This window comes from Rhea pennata, chromosome 4 (assembly GCF_028389875.1).
Source record: "Rhea pennata isolate bPtePen1 chromosome 4, bPtePen1.pri, whole genome shotgun sequence".
Lineage (NCBI taxonomy): Eukaryota > Metazoa > Chordata > Aves > Rheiformes > Rheidae > Rhea > Rhea pennata.
Genome location: NC_084666.1, coordinates 45,323,081 through 45,347,426, shown reverse-complemented (window position 1 = coordinate 45,347,426; position 24,346 = coordinate 45,323,081). Strand labels below are relative to the sequence as shown.

General features: G+C 38.3%; 2 long non-coding RNA genes across 3 annotated transcripts in view; one reads left to right on the top strand and one right to left on the bottom strand.

The window, feature by feature from the left end:
* The window catches only part of LOC134139940 (uncharacterized), a 40,026-nt gene extending 19,452 nt beyond the window's left edge, over positions 1-20,574 (bottom strand). Inside the window, exons 1-2 of the long non-coding RNA XR_009958291.1 lie at positions 20,491-20,574; positions 18,159-18,220 (exon numbers count right to left, since the gene is read on the bottom strand). This is a non-coding gene — a long non-coding RNA (uncharacterized LOC134139940). The remainder of the gene's footprint in view (positions 1-18,158; positions 18,221-20,490) is intronic.
* On the top strand, positions 8,469-23,336 carry LOC134139938 (uncharacterized). 2 transcript variants are annotated; one of them, XR_009958289.1, is made up of 3 exons: positions 8,469-8,754; positions 11,173-11,253; positions 23,224-23,336. It is a non-coding gene; the product is annotated as an uncharacterized LOC134139938 (long non-coding RNA). The 2 variants fall into 2 exon arrangements; XR_009958290.1 differs by lacking the exon at positions 23,224-23,336 and adding an exon at positions 11,771-11,813.
* Positions 23,337-24,346: the final 1,010 nt, after the last annotated feature.

The following is a 24,346-nucleotide window of genomic DNA, read 5'->3' as shown; positions in this document are numbered from 1 at the left end:
AGTCCAGAAGTTGCTTATTCTCCCCAGATATTCTAAAAATGCTAAATGGACCATATAAGAACTTTTGATTATAGCCACATAAAGGTTATCTACTCCAATTTCTGATTTACAGCTGTGGGACAGTGATTTATGCTTCTACAGATAGCTCTCGATTTAGCTGTCAAATGAAAAATTAAGGCTGCTCTGAGAAAAACAGTAACAAAAGACAAACTCTGTAAGTATCTAATTGCCCCTATCAGTCAGTGGAACTAAACTCTTTGTTCAAGAGCTTTCTATTTTGAGGGTGTTTCTGAGTGGACCACCACCGATGATCAGTGACTACTGAGAAACAGAAACCTTACGAGAAAGTGGTAGAGTGGCATCAAGCTCTCTACCAGATGTGCTGAGGTTTTGTGCTTGTGTTGTCATGTGGGGTAAGTCTTTGGGCGTTGGACAGAAGGTAGGTCTGTGGCTGGAAGAGTTCTGCTATAGCAACCCCAGGTTTCCCTTCTCCGCAAGATACAGTCTGACAAGTTGATCAGTGGCAGTTGTCTTACCTTTTGTCATTACTGACAAAAGTCCAGCTGTGACAGGCCAGAGGTGTTGTCCATTTGAACAAACCACGAGTGCCCAGTTCCTATGTGGTGAGGTGGAACGGGATTATAGGAAGCACAGTTACTTCCCTGAAGGGCCTCTAAGGCTGAAATGCTCTTGATTGCATGCACTATAACACCCAGCTCTTTAAGAAGTCACCCACAAGACTGCAATAGGCCACCATTTTGAGGGAAGACACAGGTCTATCTAAACTATTTTTGACTGGAGAAGCATTCAAATCAAATTGAAAGAGAAAACATATTGGGTCACATACTGAAAAGCAGAGTAGATTGTTTACTACTTGTGGTCCTGGATTCACCCACACCTTCATAAGGGTGCCATCCTCAACTTTGAAGAGTCTGCTCTAATGATGTTAAGAATTATATTAAATATTATAATATTGTTTCTAATTTTAAATTTACATCTTATTGTAAATAATAAGCTGCTGTTTGAGTCAGAGGCGTACCTACCAAAGCTACTTTTGCTTATTATCTAAGCAGGATTAAAATTTTGTGCTACCATATGCATCCACAGAAATTTCAGAGGCAGAAATGAAATGTGAGAATGAGATGAGATTACACAGGATTCTGTGCTGGATGTGAATGTGGGTGTTTTGAGAGTTTTGTGTCTTCAATTATGCACTTTTTCTCAGGTAATTAGTCCTACAGTAAGGACAACAGAATAACAGGCATACCTATATTTTAATATCATAATAGGGAGCATTACCAATTGACTTAAACTGGCAGTGAATGTAAATGTGTGTTAAGATTGTATTAGGCGAGGCAGACAGGGAGCACGTTCATTATATGTGGGCAGTTGCCTTCAGAAAAGGGACAGTATGAGGTGATTTAGTAGCATCAGCATTTTGAAGTGCCACAGCTAAATCTGCCAAAGCTTGTCTATCTGAGACATAGCAATTTCTTTTTGCATCCCTAGCTGCTTTTCTTATACCAGTATAAGTACTGAGAAAGTCATTTTGTATGTTTTTTTCCTATACTTACAGCTAAAAAAGTAGAATTTTGTATAGTTCTTTCCATCTAATATAATGAGAAACTAAATCCTTCTAGTTCTGGTAGTATTGTCTTTATGCATACAATATTTTGCTTAAAATCTTATGTGAATGTGAAAAGATATACAGTATTGTACAAAACAGGAGAAAAAGTTATGGTACATAGATTTTAGACGTTTAAAATCTTCGAGCCTCTTCTCTACTGAAACGAACAGGAGTTCTATAATTGTCTGTTAAAGATGCGGGACTAGATTCTAAATCATCCTACAAAGCATTAAGGCTCTATTAAAGAAATGTACTTTTACGAAGGAGCTGAAGAAAAAGCTGCCAGTCTAACTTATTCCATACAACCAAGAGGGTGATTAAATGTTCCAAATATGCAGAAGTCAAATGTCCCATTTCTGCTTTAAATCTTTTCCTTTTATAGGCTGAGGGTTATACTCCCTGCTTTGAAAACCTGTGCTGTTTAGGAACAAGAATTTATTTACACTTTTAAAAACTTGCAACTAATCTTGGATGAACAGTCTAAATTAACCTTTGGCAGAGAAGTTGTAATTTCTAAGCCAACGCACAACTGCATTTTGCATTACTTCAGGAATATTGAGTACTTTGAGGGGTTAAGAATGAAATATTTTCCATGATTCATATCTCTCTTAGCTTGAAAAGTCAACAATTCAATTCCAGTGTAGCCAAAAGGGGTTTTCAGTCCAAAATGTCTCGTTGCTTGCAATTAATTTGGGTTCTTGCAGTTAGGGCTTTGTATCACAATGCATTAATGCAGGAAAGCAGCTGCACAGTGAGTAATGCCACATGTTTGAACTAAAAATAATTTGTGTATGTTGTTGCTGCACAAACAGTTGTACATTTTGGTCACTCAAGATAATCTCTGTATTAGAACAGCAGAGAGACAGATGGCGGTTAGATGCATGTTGGTAACACTGTGCTGGGGTGCTTGTGTGTGCCTGCTTGCACCATCTAACCATTTCCCAGCCTTCTCTGTGCTTGCAAAGATGCTAAGTCCTATTATTTACACCCATGAAAAAGTATAACTAAATTTATTATGGTAAATATACTTAGGCAAAATGGAAACAATTTCTTTTATCCCTGAAACAAGGATTTTGGAACTTGGACAACTGACCTGGAGCGTTAGGGAGGAAAGAAAGGCTATAATAGCTTAGAATCAATTCCATCTTGCAAACATATATATGGGAGAGGGGAAAAAAGGTCTGAAAATGGTATGTTTTCCAACTTACTGAGTTCCAAATCCCTCTTCCACTTACAGGTGGCCTACTGAACAGTCTGTGACCTTCAAGAGACTACACAAAAGTAATTCTGCTCTACTTCATGCCTGGGTACTTATAGTGGCTTGTCTGCAGATGACTCCTTCATCCAAAATTAAAGTAGCCTTTGAGTCTTAAAACACTTGCTTCCAACACTGCACCTGAAACTCTGCTCTCAATCCTAAACTATATAGGCTAAGAGTCAGAGCTTGTTTAAGCTTTTTACTTGTTTCTTATGTGAAACCAGTTCTGTGGCCTCTATCTCCTACCATGCACATTATTAGCTGCCCAGTGCAGCTCACTAGATTTTGTGTCTTGATGCATGTTGGAAACCTTAGTCTGGATTTCTAGCATGTTAGCAGCTGAGAAGTAATCTGGGAAGCTGCTCTTAACTCTGCTCTCTTTCTGTCTTGCCCTCCCTTTTTCTGCTTCCCAGGTCAGACTTTGGTTGATTGCTGAGTGCTCCTCTTCCACCTCTTTTCTTGGAGGCAGCCTAGCACAGGTCTCGGCTGTGATGCCTGAGTGTTCCTGCTCCCGTTACAACTGGACTCCATTCTCTGCTGGGAAGCACATTCCTGCTTCCCACCTGTGCTGTTCTGAAGTCAACAACTTACCATAACCTGTTGGTGAAGTACAACATAATGGAGGAGACAACACCCATCTCGATTAGAAGATAGCAAGACTGCTAACCGTCACATCTCAAAAAGCACTAATGAATGTCTTGGGCAAGTTCTTTCTTTACTTCTCAAGCTTCAGCAAGGTGCTTAACTGTCAACAACAGGCTTTGGTTGCTGCTGCTTGCTGCCTTTCAGCTGAGACCAATGTTTGCAGTTGGCCAGCTCATTTTAAATTACCAGTGGAAATGGGAGGCTCCATTCCTGCGGGTAAGTGTTGATCTCATCTGACAGGCTATGGTTCCAGGTGGTTGTTTACTGCCAACAGAAATCTGCACCGTATGTGCCCTGATTGAATATATTACATGACTGAAAAAACATACTGAATTATAGTACTAGTAGATCATTTATCATAGATCAGATTATAATTATGGATGTGTTTATAACCAAGTAAATGTCTAATGATGTTTTCAGTAGTTGTCTCCTCTCACATCTGTTACGTTTTACAGGTTAATATATATTATCATGCATATATGTGCTTGCTGGTTGTCTTTCTTCCAAAATGAAGTAGCAATTGAATACTGATAGTGGAGAAAGAGGGGCTGGGACCCTGCAGCTGGGAGCACACAAAAAATGCAGGAGAGAATTGGAGGAGCATTTTAGTGCCACCTTAGGAAGCATTAAGAGAGGGAGCTTTTCAATCCAGGGAATTAGCTTGATTTGTGAGTAAAGAAACTGCCCACTATTGTACCTGTTCCTCATGGGAAATGAAAAGGGATGTATTCTTTCTAATTAGGATTGTAGCTGAACTGTTTTTATCAACTTCTCTTACAGGTGAAGAACCAACTGTTGGCTAATTATTTGAGCCACAAGACTGCTTTTTTTATAGTGTGTGTCTCTGTCCCTTTTCTTTCTTTGAGAGATGGGAAAATGCGAAAGTGCCCATGGTAAAATTTGCAGTGCATTAGCCTTCCATTGTATATGGGCTGACAAGTAGTTGCAGCTCTGGCATCTCATTTGTGCTCTCTAGACCCATACTGTCAGTAAGCAAAAAAACTGTTGTGTGCTAGCAAATTTTGTATTGCTTTTATTGCCAAAATGTTCTTGTTTATGTGATCTCTTTCTGTCAGGTCTGTCAGTAACAACGGCATTAAGATGAACTCTCCTCTACGTTCTATTTGAAGTAGTAAGCTCATTTAATTTTCTTTAGTTTTTATTTATTGTATTATTTTGGTGGTGATGTTATCATTTAAAATAGCTTTCCTTTTCTAGAATAATAGCATAGCTGTATGTATAAACAAAAATGTCAGAATGTAAAGGGCTATTGTAAAGTGAAGCTAGAGAAAAATTATGCTGATTTCATTAGCTATTAAAGGCTTCGGAGTTTCTGCCTCTCTCTACCATAGTATTTTGCTTGGGCTAAGTTTAATATACTGTTTTGCTGTAGATATTTCAAGTTTCCAGGTTTTTTTGGAGAGGCTTAAAGCTCCCCAACAGCCAGCATCCTGTACCTAAGACTTGATTCTTAAACCTAATTTTGTAGCACATGAACAAATGAACTAAAATATTCATAAACATGGAAAAAGGATTGGGATTTCTCAAGAGTATCTAGGGCAGTACTTGTGTGCCTTCCAAGAAAATAAGTGGTAAATATTAACACATGAGAATTGCTCTCTTAATTTAGAAATTTTAACATCTAACCCTTTTAGGCCTCCAAGCCTAATCTCAGACCTATTAGGCATAGACTCCCCCCATGGGTTGCACAGGGAGGGTTTGGTGACTAAAATGGAATCCAGCCATCACTTTGCAAATTAGAGAACTAATTAAAAAGTTAGTTAATAAGTTATTCTCATTATTGCTTTGCATCAAATCCTTCCTGTCTCTTGAGCTTAGACCTCTCTTTTCACTTAAGATCCACAGCCTAGAAAGCTCTCTTTGTAGATTAATCTCAAACTTTCTTTTGAAGGAAGAATGAAAATCTGGTCTTTAAATAACTAGCCTGTCCAACAGGTTGGTGAATGTCCTCATAAGCCTGGAAAGTGACTGAAGAGAAGGCTGCAGGACATCCTGGAAAGTGGGCACTCTGCCCCCCTGCTTTGTTTTTTTGAAGCTACGCCAACATGCAAGGTGGGAAAAACACATCATTCAGTAAGCCCCGAGGATGAACATCAGAAGGTATGTGACAATTTACTAGTTTATTGGTTGTCATCCATCTGGGATGGAGAATAGCTGTCTCTGATTCTCATGTCCCAAACTGTGTCAGCATTTTATATTAAACAGTTATTGAAGTAATATATTTACCTTCGGGAGCAGGAACTGGAACTGGTATCACTACTATTCCTGGATGCCAGCTCGTTGCTATGTTGCTGTTGCTTACTGTTTCTCCAGCTATATGCTTCTCACATCCATTGCCGCTCAACAGCGGAAACTGAGAAACCTTCCCACTGCCCCTCCGCCCTGATTTTCATGCAATAGTATCCCTGGCCTAATCACAGACACCAAATCAAACTTTCTGCGGGTTTTTGATTCAAGGAAAGCTTGCTTGTGAATCCCAAGCCCCCTTGTATGTGAAATAGTTAAGATGTTTTGCTGCTCGTTCAACTATCAGTACTCTTGGCTATGGTCGGTTATGAACTACTTTCAGTCATCATTTTAACACTATTAGTAAAAACACAGGTGTGTGTTTGACTTATGGTTGCCTAAACACGTAGTAAGATTAGTTTATGTTTTTACATCTCTGCTATTTTTACCATCTTAAAATTCAGTATCTATATGCTATCTAGTTTGCAATTCAGATCTCTCCTCTTTTTCTTCTTATTTTCCCTGCTACCCTTAGGAAACTCAGCCCTGTGCAAAATGAGGTGCATCTGGAAATACTTGAAAGCCAAGATTCAGACAAAAGTGTTGGAGGGGAGGGCTAAAGACTTAAGGATTTCAGGTTCCAGGATAAAGCACAGTAATAGGGGTTTTTGAAAATCTTGATTTTGGATTCCAATGCCTGAATTCCATTTCACTCTCACTTTAGGTACCTAAGTCTTTTTATGCTTAAAAGAAAGGGAAAAAGCAAAAGTTCTTCAATAAAGATTTTCATATAAGACATAATTCTAACTATTGCCAGTACCTGTAAAATTGAACACGTTCAGTAATAGTATAAAGAAACGTGCAGGAAAAGAAAAATCTCTTTGTAGACAAAGACTCAGAATGCCATAGCCACAGACTGGATCTACAAAGGATCCAAGTATCTATCATTTTGATGCACAACATAGAGTTTTGACGATAACAATCTTTATCTCAGCTACTGTCTATTTTTCTTTGTAGAATTGACGCTCCCACAGCAGAGGCTTTCTTGCTTGGATAAACAGGGCAGAATGAGAAATAGATGTTCCCCATTAATTTGAGTGTTGAGGACATCAAATCAGCAGCTTCAGGGGTGGACTTAGTTACAACAGTGCCAGTTATGCTCCCTGAGATTTTCCTTATAACAAAATGAGCTGATTTTGGTGCTTCTCACAGGCTTGAGTAGTGGGAAACAAATCATGTCCCCATTAAGAAACACTGAATTAAGTGCACTGTCTTTTGAGAGAGCTTAACAGTTGGCTAAATTAGGTATTTTTCCTCCTTAATTTGCTAATTTTGGAGATCTCTTTGTAAAGCAGGTTGTTGCCTCAATGTTAGGATGAGCATGAGGTATCTCAATTGGGAACAAAGCATTTACTAGGCAGCCAAACATAAAAGAATACATGTGCTACAGCGTTGAGTATGGCTATAGCTATATCCCCCATTTGTTTGATCTCATGTGTTTAATCCTTAATGACTGAGTATTTCAGGGAGCTGAGGTCTATATAATGTACAGTCTAATTGTAAATACATAATGTAAAAATGTATATGTAAATTTGGACATATGCTTTCAATTATGGTAGGTTTCTAGGCTTTAATTAAGAGAGAATGTTTTTCTTGAATGAGGAGGAACTGGTTTTCAGTTTTAAATGGGTATTAAATTTTGGTACATGATAGGAAAACAGTTTTTCTTATTGGTATGTTAATATTGAATCCACACATTGTAATACTAATGATTTGATATGTAGTTGATAATTATTTAGGGACGGTTATCTTGCTCATTTAAGGCTCTAATGCACTCCGCACATAGCTGGGTATATTGTCTTTCTGTAGACGCATTCTTCTGTATAAAGCAGCGTAAAGAGTAAGAATGAACAAGATGAGAAAGGTGGAGCAGAAAAAATGTGAAAAGGGGGCTCTGGGCCCTCCACTGTCTGTTTAAAAACAACCTTGAGATGTCAGAGCATTTGTGTCATTTATTCATGGTGATCAGATTTGGGTTTTTTTCAGTGTTACTAACATATAATCTAAGGAAATGTTCGTTATCAAGACAGTAACCATTCTTCTGGTTATTATTTGTAGAAGAATCACACTGACTGCTGTGAAATGTGGCAGAACTGTGGATAGTAGTACCTTATCAAATAAAAACAAAAATGTGGAGCTCTGAACTGCTGATTCAGTTACACATTCAGAAACGTTTTAAATAGAAACATGCATGCTATTCATACTAATTTGTACAAAAAATGATGCTCATACATTGTAGCCCAATTGCTATGTGAGCTATATCTCTACCATAAGAATATGTAGATAGGTCTGGAGGACAGTGTTAGATTTACATGTGTATTGTTTGCAGGCTCCCAACTTTGCTCCTCTTTCATTCCTAGTAGGAATTAATATGTTTTTTTTAAGTGTTCATTCTCAATAAGCATCATTTGAGCATGTCTATTTTACATTAACATTGCTAGTGTTGTTACTAGTTTGATTAATATTACCAGCTAAATGCTATTTTCTGTTAAAAAGAGCACCAACTTTACTTCTGTACTTTTTGTACAGGCATTGTATGGCAAGAGCACCTGTTCAGGCTGAGAGTGCAGTGCCTTCCTTTCCCTTTGCAGAAAGGCTCCCTGCTTTGTGCAGTGGTGTCTCTTCAGCACATTAACTCAGAATATGCTGGGACAGGTTAGGAAATCCAGCTGCAAAGCCTCCTTCCTAGAAGGACAAGATAGATGTGTGAATCTTGCTGACACGGACCAGCATTCCCCCATGACATGGTGTTATGTGGCTAGGAAAGTATTTGCTCATTTAGAGCTTTCTGAAAGAGAAGATGCAACAAGAAACGAAGGTGTGAGAATCCAGCAGACGACAGCAATGGAGGTCATCAGCCAAAACCCACAGGAAGATACAGGCTGAATGATAGAAGATGATCTCCTCCCAGTAAGCTGTAAGTACAGTCCTGCATCCACTGTGGACTAAAAGAGAATTCTTTTATGGTGTATTACATATTCCTGATCGATTAGAACAAGTGGTATCAGAACAAGAGAAATGAGTATTACAGATATCCCTACACAAAGGGAGTAGTTCTGCTCTGTGCTGGTAGTATCAATACATGATGCAGATAGTTATAAATGGAAAGGATGTGTCAGCACCACAACTATCTGCTTGTATCCCACTTTAGGAAACTGGGAGAAAAAAGATTGAAAAGATGTAAGGAGAGATGAATAGGAGTGAGCTTGGGTGTAAAGGGCTCAGACCGTTTTTTTTTACACTTGGAAAGTCTAATAAGTAGTGGGGGATTATGTGATCTAGTTATGAACAAGAGCTTCAACCCTTATCTATGTTAAAAGAATAGAGACATACTGTGTTTATATTTGAGCCACCTCAAAATGCTGATGGGGAGTATGAGCTTGACCAACAAGTAGGAATGCTGGCCTCTAATACATGAACAAATCTAAGTGAAATGGTAGGGCACAAAGGCACAGCCCTAATTTCATTAAGGCACCTAACACTGTAATCGATCAATAACATGGCAGGTTGTTAATTCCATCTTTTTTTGTTCAAATGAAAGGATTTGTAGGCAACAATTTTGTTTCTATACACAAATGAACCAGAATAGCATTTCTTGCAGCAGCTCTCCACAAAGGATAGCTGGATGTTTTTTAAAAACTGGGGATCTCAAAGGGAACTAAACAGAGGTAGTATGGTTCTGAATCAAAAATGAATTCCTCTCAGTTGTTAAAATGGCAAACTGTGAACAATTTCCAAAAAAAGCCTGGTGAGTGGGGGGAACAGTAGGATGTAAAATCTAACTATAAAATATAAATTAGTCAGTTAGTACAACCTGGTTCATAAAAGAGGGATAAAAGCAAGTCTCAAGTTCCATTATGCATAGTACTGCATATTTATATGACAAGGAGCAGAACAGTGTGGAGCTAATTAGAAAAAAGTAATTGAAATTGTATTCATGAGCACAATACTAATAGATTGCTTACTCAAAAAAAAAAATAGCAAAGATAAGTGTATTGTACAAAGTGACATACAGCTGGCTTGCTCTGGAGGTATCTTGTTGTCTGATCCTGGTTTCTGTTAGCCCGGATTATGCTGCCCTGCAAGTCCCTCTGCGGAGGTAGGCAGCATGTACTGCTCTTTTCCTTCAGTGCCTTCTCTCCAAATTATATTTCTGAACTCCTGACTGCTGTTCAGGTACAAATACTGTATCATAAGGGTAGCAGGATAAAGGGGCTGTTTGTTATTTCAAATGGTTTTCCAAATGCAAAAAGGAACTAACATACATACTGTAGAAAATAGTTTTGTTAAGAAGATAAAAATAAATGACTCCTTTCCCAAGCAAGGCTAAGTAATGATACCGAGTTGGACTCAACAACAGGAGCTGGAAAAGAATCTTCTCCCTATTTGGCTAGCATTCTCACAGCTGAGTACTTTCCACACAGAAACATTGCTGGATTTCTGCATTTTTCCACTCCTAGACAATTTGGTTTATAGAGAAGTGTCTTAACCTATGCATTACAATTTCACATTCAGTTTAACTTATGGTTCAAGGTGTTTCAGTGCTATGAGACTTCAGTGGAAAATATCCTACATAAACCTCCTGTTATGTTCAGGATACTTACTTATTACTAGCATCCTTATCCAATCTCACCTCAGCGATGGGGCCATGCAAGAAAAGTAATCACTGTGACAGCATGACTGTTGTACAGTAGAAGCTAGGCTGGCCCATTTCCAAAACCTAAATATTATTTTGAGGTAATCATTGCTCAAACTTGCTTGTACTTGCACACTGGTTTGTTAATTAGCTATGTATTGTGTCAGCTCGCTCTCTCTTTTTTTCTCTGACCAGAAGAACAAGAGAACAAAGTATAATCTATTGTCTGCAGAAATTATCTAGGTTGGACTTTGGATATGAACAGTGGCACAAAGCCCCAAGAAATCTGTCAGTCATTCAAAGAGCAATAAATGGCACACATTTCTAGGTCTTATTGCTTTTTTTGATGTCTATAAGCAGTGCTTAACCCTCAGTCTTCTGAGATTTGACATCTTTATTACGAACTGGGGCATACAGGCTCTTGTTAATACTTGTTCATCAAGTTTTTCAATGAACATTTTCTTCGTAGTGGGGTGGTTTTTTTGACCCTCTATTTGTTAAGCTATCTTCTGTCTTACCTTTGTTCCTGCTCTTCACTTAACATAGTTTCTTTTAGCCATAGGCGAGCTGAGAAGTGGGGTAGTCTCAGGATTTACTTTCGGCAGTAAATATTCAGTGCTGTGCTAGCATTTTTTACTATACTAGCTGTAGAGACAAGAACATGGTATATGCTGACTAAACTCTCTCTTTTTAAAAAAGAAACTGGAAGGAAGTTACTACCACCTGAGATAGAAGAGCAGAGAAGAGAGATGCTCCATTCAGCTGCTTGCTGCCCTTAGAGTGAGTACTGCATCATCTAGCTAATTCTCAGGCTTAAATATATTTGGCAACTCCTTGACTGTGGGATCATTATCTGAGGCTTCTCTGCAGAGCAGCATTATACAGTTGTACTGTTCAAGAGGGTCATATTAGCATCAGCAGCATGACTATTCAGAATGATAAATGTGCACAGAAAAAATCTGGCATGGATTTATTTCTAAATTTAAGTCTGGATAATGGTTAGCAACACGGCAAAACTCACCCAGAGAAGAACCTGAGTGTTCTTCCCAGGGAACCTGCTCTTTTTTATCCAATGTTTTTATGGCTCTAGGGATAGTAAATAAGCCAGTGCCATTTCTGATCCTTGTTCTGTCATCTCATTACCTAACAACGACTTCTATTTTGAATCACTTTGGAAGTGACACACTATTTATTTATAAATAACTGTCTTAAATGAAAATCACCATAGTGCATTAAAGATAGCCTGTAGTTAGTTTTCCAAACAAAAATTAACTCCTCTTTCTCTTTTCTGTTTCAGTAACACACAATAACCCAAGAAAACAGGAAAGTCAAATTTAACCACACTGCTAGTTACTAGTGACCCAATTTCCTAGAAGACTCATTACATACTGCAAAAACATCTAGAAAATCTATTTCATGTTTAATATGACTTCTATCATTCTTAGAAGATAAGTAGCTGTTTCTGATTAGAATGTTGTACTGATATGTAGATAGATTTAACTCAATTCCAAAGGTCTGTTTCCACTGCAAATCTAGGAGAAAATAAGTAGGACCATGTTAATATGAAAAAAAAAAGTTCCTTAGCTTACTGGAATGAAGTATTTTGGAGTGGGTTAGATCATGCTTGCTTTGAGCCATTTGCAGGAACTGAGTGTTTTCAAAGATGATGTGAATTAATCATTCTCCATGTTCAGACCTCAATATAGCATAAGGCAGGTGTGGATTTCTGCCTGTTCTCTCACTGATACACAAAGAGAAGGGACAGATGCTTGAATTCAAGTCTTGTAACAGTGTCCTGTTAGCCAGAACACCTAATATGATACTACACATTCCTCTGGATAAATGTATTTAATAAACAACAAACTTGCTTCTGAATATTAAAGTCAACATCTTTTGTGCTTTGTGGGGAAATGCAGCTGTGATGAAAGCATTGTTACAAGTTTTAACGTCAATTTTTAATTTGTTTGAACAAAAATTGTGGCTCAAAAATGCAGTTACTTGTCAGAAAGCTAGGTGAGCAGAGAATAATTAGTCTTCATCTTAGATATAGCCTTTCAATATTACTGCATGTTAAATTCTTTCTGAAATAAGTGGTTCTTAAACATGAATGTTTCAATTGATGGCTAGCTTATAATTGTAGGTCTGGCAAACAATTAGCAAAAGCAAAAATCTCCTACAGAAGCCTGGGTACTGAATTCAGTAATAAAGACTGTTTGTATGCCAAGCTCCACTGCAATCCTCTGAGGCAGGGTAAATATACAATTATAGGTACTCTTTCTAAAGGAGCAGCATTCCAGCGTTTTATTCTGAAGTCCTTTTTGTAATTGTTGTTAATCAATTCTTAGTATTAATGATAGATGCATTAAAACTACTGTGAACATGCGTGTTATTCGTATTAACTCAGTATTTTACTGAGCAACGTGGTAACTTTGTCTAATTACAAGCTAGATGAAGGAAGATATCTGTTCTTAAATCCCTCTGCAGAAGTGTGATTAACACCTGTAACAATTTTACATCAGCTTTGAACAACAGTCAAGACTGACAGTAGAAGAACTGTTAAAACCTTGTCCACAAGGGGAACTCAGTTTAGCATCAATTTTATGCTCTACTTACTTACTTACCAACATCTAAATTTCTAAAAGGAAATCCAGGAGGGGCAGGATTTTCAGTCTGGAAAGCCGGATAACAACCATGCCTAGAGAATCTGCACATTTCACAGTCACTGGGAAGTGATCCTTATTTTACAGAAGGATTAAAGAAAATGCTGTCTCAAAAATCATGCTAAACTGAATACAGCTATCAGATCCCCTAACTTGGGATTAGGCTCTCTCCTTTCCTCTCTAGAAGTACCTAGGCCACCTCACCCTTGTCAGCATTACTCACAGCCTTATGTTAGCACCCGTGGACAGGCACTTATTGAGGAGTTTAAGTAAATCGCTCAGAGCTAAGGTATCAGAATCCCTCATTTCTTAGCTCAAATCAGCCCAGTTGGCTACTGGACAAAGCAGCACATGAGTACTTGGCCACCCATATACGGCCTGAGAAGCTTCCCTTTGCTGGTGGGTGGTGGAGGGCAGTGGAGCAGGTTGCTGATGGATAAAGGCAGGAGCTCAGGTCTTCTGGCACCAGAAAATAGCTGTGCATGGCTTGAGGCCCTCTTTGATGCCTGAGTACCAAGGCACCTAAGTCCCTGTGTGTACATAGCTTTAGTCTGCAGCTACCCCAAGTTCCACATCAGCAAGTGCTCTAGTAATTGCTCAGAGTTGCTGGCTTTGCTATGACTAGTGCATCGGCATTCTACTAATTCAAAAAGAAAAACAAGTCTAATTTTAAAGCCTAAACATTATAAATCCTCTCATCTTTTTGCTAGTGAGGGAAGACCATTAAATGTAATTCCTACTCAAGCAATATTTTAGGAAACTTCATTCATTCACTTCTAAGGTTTTTCTTCTACTACTGCTAATGGTTTGTAAGCCATAATACTTAATAAAAGAGAAACCAGGATAAATGAATTTACACTGGGCATTATAATACATTTTGTTAAAGGAAAGCTCCACTATGTAGCTGAGAGCAAAAAGCCTCTGTAGCATATAAAACAGTAGAACTATAAAATGAAGTATAAAATTATCTTAAAATGTATAAATTACTTAAAAACACAAAAAAACCCTTAACTGATTCAGTCTTATGAGCACCTAAAGGAAAGAAAAAAAAATGCAGACATATTTACTGTAGACTTTGCATAATAAAAACTGTGCATCAGTCAACAGTGCATGCAGCATTTCCTCCAGCATTTAATTATGGCTATTGGTTACATGTACACATAATCATGAGCAATGCTACAAAATATGACGCTACTACCTTTTTTTTTTTTTTTTGAAATCAAAGCTCAAGTAAACCAGCAGCACTACAAATAAATAGTCATCCATACACTTTGAAATCCCTGCAAATTAGTGACTTTGGCTGATGTGTAATTCTCATTAAAAGGGAGAGGGAGAACAGGGGGGGAAAAAAAGCAGGTAAAAATTAGGTGAGCAACCTAGTCACTCACCTCTTGAGAGTGCTTTTTATCCAATGTCAGTTTAACAAGAAGAACCTCTACTAGAGTCCATGTGTCTCAGCTCCCACTTGCATCTTGCCTCAGGGCTATACAGTCATTTATTAGGGATCATTCTGACCGTATATGATAAAACGTTAACCTGTGGTCTACTGTTTGGCCAGTTTTGCTGCTAAAATGGAGGCTTGTTCATCCACCTCATGAAGTGGGACAAAGGGAAAAAGCTTCAGCCTTAATTTAGCCACTGAAAGCATAAACCAGAGATAGTTGCAACTGGGCAATTGTTACAACTAACAATAACACCATTGGTAAATATTCACACTGTTACTGAAATACAAAGCCCAAATTATTCAAATAGGATTAAACGCAGAAGAATCCAGACCATTAGAGATGGTGCTGAGTAGGAAGATGTACCAAAAGAAGGAGTGACTGCCATCACAATTTTGTTTAGAAATGTTGTTACAGCCTGGTATTTTTGTCCTTTGAAAGTCCCAGCTTTTCAAATGGTATTTGTGTTGGCACTTGGCTGCCCTTTCCCACTCAGCCTCACTAGGATTTTTGGGAAGTGATGCTCTTTGGGAAGATTTTTTTCTTAAAATATCTACCTTGGTCATGAAGCTCATAACATAAGGGAAAGCCAACCTTAAACAAAGAATATAGTTAAGTTAGAAAAATAGTGAGTGAGGAAAGTCCCAGCCAATATTTGTATATGCACTGGCTGTGGTAATCAGGACACTGTGCCACTTGAGAAGTGTTTGTGGCTTTGTGCAGGTGAAATGGAAGACTGACTGACTGACTTAAGTGTTATGGGGCTATGGGATAATGTAGAAATGCGTTTTGCTGCACCTTTCTTAACACTACTCTTCTAGGTGCAGCATAGTCCAAGAGCAAGTAGAAACAAGTGTCAGAACAGGTTATTTTGAGTATACATATGCAGACAGAAAAATATTAGACTATGGAAGATTTGACCCTGTGAGAACCACTCAAGAAGTGATTCCTTCAAGTGGAAATGCAGCCTACTTACTGCATTCAAGACTTACTTGGTATTGTAATAACAATCTGTCCCCTGTAATAACAGGGACAGAGGGGGAAATAATTTTTTTTGCTGTTTAATACAGAAAATACTCTTCCTCTTACGTGAATGTGTGTCAGCCAGGATTATAAATATTTCTTTCAATGAAAGATTTTTGCATTTAAATGCATTAGTTTTTAACAAAAATAATATTCTGTTTCTTCTGTTGTTCTTTCTTTGGCTTTTTCTGTCTCATTTGTTATGTTTGGCCACAGATACAGACCCTGAACTTTCAGTTTACAGCATATAATAGGACAGATTTTGATAATGGGCACATGGGTGCCCAAAGTGAGATTACAAACTGTATTTGGCGATGAGCACACCACCCTTAGAACTGGCTAATGCTGTGACACCTAGGAAAGGCTGCGAGTCCAGTGCCTTCCTTCCCCAGCCTCCTCACTGCTTGGGGAGGAGGAGAGATGCACTATGAGCAGCTCTGAGGGCTTCCCAGTGTGCGACAACCCCTGGCCAGCAAGGCATGGGCAGGCAAGTACTAGTGACTCCCTGGGGCTGGAAAGGGAGAGGGAAGTGTCGCATAGAAAATGTGTTTATGTATTCAGAGCCAAACACATCCAGGCAGGGAAGATGGAAACACATCAAGTGAAGCCTTATACCTCACCCACACAACCAGCTTTTGCTCAGATCCTTCTGATTTTGAAATACTAGATTCTTATTTAGTCTTTGAATTCTCAGTTAATTTCCTGAAAGACTGAATTAGTTCAATGGGAAGTCATACTTTTCTAGCAGGAGGCATTAAGACTGCACTGAGTTAATAGTTATCATATACACATACATATCCCAGGAGCTATTTCCATCACCAGCAGGAGATGCTGACAAAACATCTAGCTTAGAGCATCTTACCATTCAAAGCTTAAGATGTTTCCCTGGAAGGTGAAAGATCTTATGGAGAAGAGTAGGTGAAGCTGCATCTCCCCAAAGCGAGGATTGCCACAACTCTTGAGTTCCTGGCTACTGAGAGAGCGGGAGGAACTCGTATCCCTTTTAACAGGCACAAGTCCTACTGCTGTCGGCATTTTCTAAAACATAGACTGGCTAATCAGTACATCCATTTAGTCTTCGTTATAGTGCTTCAGAAGGTCTTGGAACTGCCAACTTCCGCTTGAACTTCTGCACTCATTTGTGGCTCAGGCTAAAGGAACGTGTAATTTTGCAATACTCTTGATTTCTGTAAAATTTCTTTCCTAGCCTATTTCTGTTAAGTCAGTCAAACAACAAACAGCTAAGCTAATCTACTGCGTGTTGATGAGAAACTGTCACAACAGATTTTTCAGCACTGCTAAACTGTAATTTCAGATCATAATTAAGTAATTCTGGGAAGCTGATAAAGTGCATTACTGATATTCTGATACAGTAGGGGATTGCTGTAGTCCCTTGCTCAATATCCATGAAGGGCCTTTACACCATGGATGGAAAACAAAGTCACAGAACACTTTGATATTGTTCCAATAAAGCTTCACCACATTCAAAGCCTCATAAATTCTGTTACTTGAAAAGCAACAGAACATACTCACATTGCTTTCAGTAGAGGAGGTGCTGGAAAGGGCTTTCTTGTTTTAAGAACTTTTGTGGAGGGAGTTATAAAAACAATGGTAAATCTTCCCTTTGCATCCATTAAATATCAGAGTACAAAATACCATTATCTGATTTCTTTCCATGCAATGACATTGCACTTCCAGTGAAGCTGGTAGAAGCAACAAAATGTGAGGAGAAAGCGTCAGGAAAAAAAAAACACTCTTTTGAACAGCTCTGAACACAAAACAAACGATTTTCCTCTCATAGATTTAGTAAAACAAGAAATCAAAACTCTCGTACAGATTTGATTCTGAACAAAACACAATACAGAAGGCGAAGCATGACAGGGATGGTTGCGTTTTTACATGCTGGTCATCTTGCTCCCACGCTAGCAGAGAATGTATTCTCATTCACTACGTTAGAGCCCTCCTTTCATTCAGTGAGCTGAGAAATTTGTATTTCTTGCCCTGCTGCCATCATCTCTTAACTATAGAAAAGGGGGAACAGTTTTATTTTCCACTATCTTTTGTATTTACTAAAGAAAATCTGCTACACATCATCTGGGTAATTTGTTGTAAAAATAAAGACAACTCCCCTAGCTACTGACAAAGAACTGGAAAGAAAAACAAAACAAAACACAAAACCTAAACAGCCGTCAACCAAACAACCAATAAAACTTTACAAACTTGGATGCATTCTAGCTTTCTTATGTACTTTTTTTTTAATTGCCAACGCAAAGAACTATTTGAATGCTACATGTGATGATAGGTTCTGAACATTTAAATCAATACTGTTATTAGTTATGAGATGCTTGCTTGTAATCATCACTTTTTGGACACTTTTATAGACAGATGAATGATACAAAACGCCTTTTGCACCTTTGAATAGCAAACATTGGTGAGATAGAGCTTCACCTTCTGAACCAATAATATCCAAAGAAACTGATACGACACAGAGAATTGATAGCAGCCTTACACCTTACACCCTCAGCCATCCCATATTTTCTGCACACCTTTCATCACTTACTTTGCTGGAGAGGGACGGGCCAACTTCCAGGCTTGGGGCCTTGGTGGAACACCATACCTGCACTTGAGGCAGAATGAAAGCTGTCATTCAGGAGAAAAGTAAAAAATGGAAACAGACAACAGCTTTTGGTGATGAACCTGATGTATTAAGGTCCATCAGTATTCAAAAAAAAAAAAAATATATGAGAGACCTCATCTATGCTTGAGAAGTTTGTGCACATACGCAGGTGCACAAGTCTGAGTGAATTCTCAATTTTTGGTTTTGAAATAGACTCCAAAAATTCCGTTCCCACAGTATACTTTTAAAATATATTTTTAAATATATTTTGGGGGAAGAGAACCGAAACTATCTGAGACTTAACTGAAGATTTACTCAGCTCAAATTAAGGATATTTATAATGATTTAGTGTGGAAAGGCGGTCTGTCTACGCAGAAATATATAGTAACATCACACCTACAGCCTCAGAGCAGCACTTCTGTGGGTAGAATATCTGTGGCCAATCATTTACTGCATAACAACAACTAATTTATACCACCAAAAATCAAAAACAAACCTTTAAAAAGCCCCCCCCCCCCAAAAAAAAAAGAAAAAAAAAGAAAAGAAAAGAACTTGCAAGATTAAAAACTGATTGTCTGATTGATGGCACCCTGGAGTCACTTCATGCTTGTTTGTTTGAAGTAAAAATTACTCCTCGGGCCTGCCCTACTCTTCAGCTCTGCATATATTACATGTCCCTGTAGAGCATATTTCATACAGTAGGCCTTTATGTTGCTCATGTGTAAGGCTTCAAGGACATACATAGTTGTACTTTTTTCTTTTCTTTTTAGACTTCGTTTGATCAGGGCAATACTTGAAGTTTACTTTGTTGCAAAGAGTCTATAAAGATGAATGTTTGACTACAATGTTTGAAAACTCTTTCCCATTTCCTTATTTACCCAGGAAAAAAAAATCTTTTAATGAGGTATTCCCCCACAAAGAGAATATTTTGAAGCGTTGCACACATTGCTGCAACAGTGGCATATGTCAAACCCTACTCTGTATGTTTCACAATTTGTAGTTTTCTTTGCTAAGCTTAAGTTCATCTTTCCACATAATACCTTATTCTGTTTGGAGTTCAAAACACTTTTCTAATATGTTAAGCCACTTCCCACAAACTTCACTCTCAGGAAGTTTGAATTGGCTGCTTTTCCAAAGAAGGTTGAAGGATGCCAGTGTTCTCAGCTTTGTAAACTCAAAATGAACTTGTATTCATGTTTCAGATCAAATGAAGGACTTGCGCTTTTTATTTTATTTTTTAATCACTGTGGTAGCACTTTTGGAATCCAAATATCCAGTTGTTATTCTTCTTTGCAAATGCTCACTTTTGCATTTTGGCTAGTCAATCTGCCAGAGTCATTAGCTTCAGACCTTTTACAGCAAAAAAAATGTCAAACAGGGATATTGCATTTCCAAATTAGAGAGAGACTGAGAAAGAACTTGGCTCCGTAACAATAAATAAATAAAGAAAGAATACAAGTGATCAGCTGAAATGGTAATAGTGAACAGACCTCTAAATATTTGAACAGATTCACTGAAATATGTACCTCCTATCAATTTCTTTTTCTTTTTAGACAATGCTTATTAAATATGTAAGCCTTAAACAATTTGATTTTAAAATTAAACTAACTAGTAGTAATAACAGCACAGGCACATCTTTGCACAATTTTGTTTTGTTTTTTTTTTCCTAGCAGAGCTAACTGAAAAAACCCACACATTATCCCAAAGTTTTCTAGTGCAGTATCAGTTCAAAAGTAGTTTTTGAAGAACAGCCTCTAATGACATGAATCACAAAACCATTTCTATAGGCACCCTGTGCAAAGAAAAAAAAAGAAAAAAAAAAAAAAAACATTTGACAAGCGACAAAGTATTAGGCCGAAATTCCTGTACAGCCCCACTGACTGTGTTTTCAGGCTACAGCTCTGAGAGCGGTGGTGTCGTGCACAGCTCAGCACCGGCTCCAGCACTGTCTGCAGCCAGCTCTTCCTCGAGGATGCCATTGACACTTGCCCCTAAGCTTTGTGCTGGGCTCATCACCACAGTCCCAGAGGGCATTTGGCAGGGGAGGAGGTATATCCAGGAAGAGACCTTTTCAGTAGTCACTTATAAAACCCAGAGTAGATGGTCCACGCCAAACACAGGTCAAAACCCCAAGGTGCATCTGCTTGTCAGCTAAGGTGGCCATAGGCTACACAGAAGAACCGTGAAGCAGCAATAGCTTCTATTTTTAGCCTAGCATTGACACAAGACAAGGGTGGGTAACACCTATAAGCCCTTACTCTGTGAATTGCATTACCTCAATTTACTCTCCTGCAAAAAGAGGTAGTCCTGAATTTCACGCTTCTTCCAGATCTTCTCCTCTGACACCCATGTGTATTTTCACCCTCTGAAACAAAAGTCAGTATAACTCACTGTCAGTTGTGAATTTAAGAAAATACAGGGTTCCATAACAGTCCATAGCTGGAGCCTTCAAAATAGGAGATGGAAACAAGTTCAGAATGAAAAAAAGCACGTTGAACCAATGCTACTACCTGGGGACTGTCAGCTGGTGTACAGAGCCCACTGAACTCTGCTGCAGACAGCACAACACGCTCGTCTCCTCACTGGAGGGATGAACGGCTAGCTGAATACGTGGCTTTTGCCTTCGTGCTTTCCTCATGCGCACCAGGTCGCACTGTGACGCAGCCGAAGACTGATCCTCCCAAAAGTTATTTTCAGATTTAGCAAATTAATTACTGTGTATAGCAACAACTGCCTATACCTAGAAATCAGACAGAAAGACCTTCAGAACCTTGAAGTGTCTCACAAATTACTGTGTTATTGAAAGAACTGTAGGGGATAATGTTTTACACATTTTCTGTGTTTATTCATTTGAAGGGTTGATGTTCGGGTGCTTTAAAAAAAATCCTTTAGAAGAAATGAAAAGGAAACCTTAGAAGTCTTCAAAGAAACACTGCTACTACCAAACGTAAAACAGCACTATAAAACAGTCACAGTCACATCATTTAAAAGTTGTTTTTCACATAACTGAGCTGCACTACAATAAATATTCTGGACAGTAGATGTCCTAATTGTAATTTGGCAATACCCTTTGGCTGCACCAACCTACTTTTTATTTAAGTGCTGGACAGTTATTGACTGAAAGCTACCTTATAAGGCAAAAAAAATACTTTGAGTTATGCAAGAAGGAACAAACACACACTATTAGATTTTGTTTTTGAGATGAAGTGAACATGATAAATGTGATCCTGCTAAAAGTTAGCATTTTTTTAGACAGTATTTGTGAAGTTTTGCTTGGCTTAACCAAGACAGTTAATCCCTACAAGTGTGTTAATGTGATGCTCCCAGTCAGGGAATTTATCAATAGAACTGGTGAATTCATTCACAAGTTAAAAATTTGTTATAGTTAGGGAGATCAAAGATAACCTCCATTGCTGATCAGTGCTTAAAAGGCAAATCCATTATGCTGTGTAAACACAAAGGTCAGCTAAGCCTTTTCTACACAACCAATAGGCCAGAGCTGCTCTGAGGAACTATGAGTCTACGTATAAATTCGAGACAGTATACGTGGACTCAGATGGTCTCCAGGTACACACAGTCAATCGGTCCTACCCTCTAGACTCAAGTTTTGTTGGCCAAATAAGTGCAAGCAGTGCATTCATTTACTGTAAGGTAAGGGGGAAACAAAGTAAACTAGAAGAAAATGCTACAATTCAGAATCCAAACTATAAATAGCTTTAGGTTTTAGAAAAGCTAAAACAGGAAACTCAGAATTTTGGACAGCAGACACAAAGACTGTTTCTAGACAGATGCATGCAGAAGGCCTTAAAATAACTGACAGTTTTACTTTGGAGTTTTTCCAAACTAGTTTGGAAACTTTTGAAATCTGCCTTCTCTATATACAAACTGAACACATTTCAATCACAACAAAAGACATTTTCACCATTGCATGGTCTTTTCAATAACAATGGACAAGCCTCAGCATATTCAGAGTATCAGGTTATCATTTTATAAATACATACATATCCAAGAGGATTTAAGTAAGTTAAAAATGTCACGGAAATAAAACAATCTCGCAAGAGTTCCAGAACATCTTGCTCCTGGAAAATGCCAGAGATGCCAAAACAGCTTACACAGGTCACAAGCAAAAGAATGAATGAATTTATTCTTGATATAAAAACAATGTAGCAGAGTCAGATACCTTGTCTGACGGATCCCAGAAATACAGGGAAACAAAGATATTTGAACAAAGAGCATAAAATTATCTCAAACATCAATTAGAATATATATATATATATATATATATATATATATATATATCAGAGTTGGAACTATAGCTTAGGCAGAGAATTGGGGGTCAGGAAGGTAGAGAGCAAGAGATACTGTGTTTATCTGAACCAGTTGTTCAAAATAGATTCATGCCTGAGTAGTTGCATCTCACTACTAAAATAACGTCAGTCTAAAGCTCACAGCAAACCTGCAGTAGTTGGCATATGTTGTATGTAAAGGTTCATGCTCTTGAACCTTTACATGTGCTGTCGAACTGTTCGACTAAGTCACTCGCACAAATACCTGGGTTATTGTTAAAGCAGAGCATGTTCTGAAAGAGGAATGACTATTATTAGTCGTGGCCAAGGTTATGAGACTCTTTTGATTCCAGCCAAGAAGAAACCAGATAAATGAGCCATGTTATGATGCCTCTGTTTTGAGTACCTACAGATTCTGGGTGTTAATTCAGGAAAGCTGTTCTAAAAGAAAGCAGCAAAACCTGGGCTGCAGTTTTTGTGACCACACAAACTTTGCTTGTCAGGTTATACTCAGCATTTCAGATCGATAGACCTTGTCAGCTGAGAGGAAGGTATCTGGGGGGAATGGGGTTGGGGAAAGAAAAGAAATGCATTACTGTGAGCTTTTCACTTACTGCCCCCTTCGGTCATGCCCTTGCAGCTAAACAGTTCTCTCTTTCAGTAAGTCACATGGTGGACGTTAGCTGTCAACCCAATTTAAACTATTTTTGTTTCTTTTCCAGTATGCTCTGATCAACAGCATGAACCACAACTAGTGCCCAGCAATTGGCGAGTGGCAGATGCCTGAATACCATGTTTTTCATTTCACTTCAATATCCTTGACTCATGCATCCTGTCTGCGCTAATGTTAGTTTTGTGATTGCAGTGCGTCTGCAGCTCTGGAGCCTCAGCAAGTGCCTGAGCCATCCCGGAAAGGCCACTCCTCGTCTCTAGTAGATCTAGTTCAGTCTTGCAGCTTCACTGTGCTTTTAGTGACTCTTTCTGAGAATTAGCTTGTTATGCTAGTTTACACGTGGACTTTCCCTGGATTTACACTGATACAGCAGTGCACCATTTTTCCTGTAATTTTAAAATAATTCTAAACCATCCCACCAATAAAAAAAAAACAATTTTGACTTTGACATCTAAGAAGAAAATGAGCTATTGCTACCAACAGTTATGCCCATTACACTATCCTTGTTCCACTATCCCATTCTCTCTTTCGTAAAAAATGCCTCAAAATAGGAAAACCTGAACCAGAAGAGACCCGTTGCTTCTTTGTGAGATGCTTGTGTGCTTGTTTCCCCAATACTCTGTAATTCTCCTCCCCAAACTGCTGTCATGTTCTACAGATTATAACAGTGATTTCACAATGCTTAAGAGCATTTATGTTTCTGCAAGTATGAAGAGAAGGTATGAAGTGTGATGAGAGTTACTCAGAGATGCTGAGCTTTGAATGTCGGTTATAAAAGGATGCCTGTTAGAACAGAAGGAAGAAAGAAAAGCTTAGATTTATTTTTAGCTTTCATTCAGGCATACCAATCAGAAGCACAAAAGAGCAGAGTTTCTGGGTAGCAAGTTTTCATAAGTAAGTAATCTACCAGACATTAAAGTGCAGAGAAAATTCCATTTTTACTGCAAACTCATTAGGGGTGTTAACTAGGGATGAAAAAATAATTGTTTTTTCTCCTTTTAAGCCACATGCTTAATAAAAAACTCAAATTACCATCACTAATCTGTGATCAATAACTAAAAACAAAGAGTTGGACAAACGCTTATTAAACTTTAGATGTGTTGACTTCCATGTTCAGCTATTTACCATAGAGCCCCTTTTCCATACCATTAAAACCTCTTAGAAAAAGTTTG